This window comes from Aegilops tauschii, chromosome 4 (genome assembly GCF_002575655.3).
Source record: "Aegilops tauschii subsp. strangulata cultivar AL8/78 chromosome 4, Aet v6.0, whole genome shotgun sequence".
NCBI lineage: Eukaryota > Viridiplantae > Streptophyta > Magnoliopsida > Poales > Poaceae > Aegilops > Aegilops tauschii.
The window spans coordinates 57980118-57981862 of record NC_053038.3 but is presented as its reverse complement, the minus strand read 5'-3'; the positions used below and the strand labels follow the sequence as shown (position 1 = coordinate 57981862).

At 61.6% G+C, this 1745-nt stretch overlaps 1 pseudogene; it reads right to left on the bottom strand.

Moving 5' to 3' along the window:
* Nucleotides 1-306: 306 nt before the first annotated feature.
* Nucleotides 307-962, bottom strand: LOC141021652 (uncharacterized; annotated as a pseudogene).
* Between the last annotated feature and the right edge of the window lie 783 nt (nucleotides 963-1745).

Below are 1745 nucleotides of genomic sequence, written 5' to 3'. Positions count from 1 at the left end.
ATCAGAGCATCTTCAACGGCCGCGCAACGCGCCGCGCGCTAAAAACCCATTTGCCGCACGCCCTTCGCCTGGTTTAGCGCGGCCGGCAGCGCTGGCTCCAGCAGCCGCGCTAAAATTAAGCGCGCGCGTAGCTCCAGCGGCCGCGCTAAAATGCAGCGCGCTCTAAACATTGCGTACATTTTTTTAATATAAATAATATAAAAATTCATAGAATACATAGATATTTTACATAGTTCCATAGCATAGATAGATAAAAAACTACGGTGCAATGACATAAAAAAAACTACTAGATAGTGCAACTACAGCCTACTCCCAGTCGTCATCATCATCATCATCATCATCATCATCATCGCCATCCTCGCTGGTCTGGTCCGAGGTATCGAGTCACATGTCCTCCCAACGGTCATCATCAGACGAAAAGATCGACTGCCCACCATTTTGAATAATTTCGCACTGCGATAACGCCAGGGCCTTCCGCCGACGCCTGTCCAACCACTCCGCGCGGCGCTTTGCCGTCTGCTCCTCGCAGCGCCTTGCCCAGAAGGCTTCCTCGTTGGCGACGTCCTCCGGGTGGCGCCGGCGCCACTCCGCCATGGCCCGCTCGTCCTCCTCGGCGACGAGGAGGCGGCGCTGCCGCCGACCGTGCTCCGCACGGTCCTGGTCCGTGATAAGACGAGGCGGAGGGGCGACGTCCTGCGCCTGCTGGCGCGTGTGGACATCCTGGAAGTTCATCTGCTGGCGCGGCCTGTCCAGGCGCCACGCCGCCGCGTCGTAGGCGTGCGGCCTCGTGCGAGGTCTCGAACGTACCGAGGCCGAGTCGGACGTCGCCGGACCGAATCTCGGCGGAGTACCAGCCGTTGGGGCGCTGGCGGACGCCGCGGTAGCCCGACGCTCCACGGCGGCGCGGCGGCATGGTGGCGCGTCGATGGAGGGGCGCTGGAGCGGCGAGGAGAGGAAGTGGTGGAGGCGTTGGAGCGGCGAAGAAGCTACGAGGCGCGCGTGGCAGTGTGGATAGGCGCGTGGCGAGCGCCGCAATTTATAGGCGCGCCGGAAGCGGCGCGCCAAAAATAGCGCGCGAGCTGCCGCCCTTTCCCGCGCGCTTGTTTCCAGCCACCGCTGGAGCGCGCGAAACCGTCCAGCGCGCACTAAAAACCAAATTTACCCCGCGCGGCTGTTCGAGATGCTCTCAGAGGAGAGGAGAAGACCCCGTCAACGCACGCCAGTAGGGCACATCGTTGAGCCAAGATGCCGTGGCCGCTCGCCGGCGGCCGCAGGGGGGGAGGAAGGTGATCGTGTTGCAGTGACAGCTGCACTCACGCAGCGTCGGCCAGTGTACCTTATCGAGGCTCGAGCCGCTGCTTCCTCCCATCCCCCGCTGGGCGCTTTGGCAGGCAGGATCCGAGGCGACTTTTTCGCTCGGGACTGATGAGCCCCCCACGTTTCCTCTCTTCTCTCATCTCTAGACTGCTTGACTGACCGACTGCTGTTACATGCGATGCGACCCGATGGAGTACTTGACAACTCGCTCGCTACTCCCACCACGTCGACAACAGTGGAGCGCTGCCCTCCCCTCTGCAGCTCGCATTCGGTTCCGGTGGGGGCGGCCGGCCGGCCGGGCCTCACGTGGGAGAGCTGCCGTATGGAGCGCGAGGCCCGATGATGAGTGGATTCTTCCAGAGAAAATCGGGCGGCTAGGAGCCAAAACTCAAAATCTATAGATTGGTTGAAGCTAGCGAGCTTGGAGC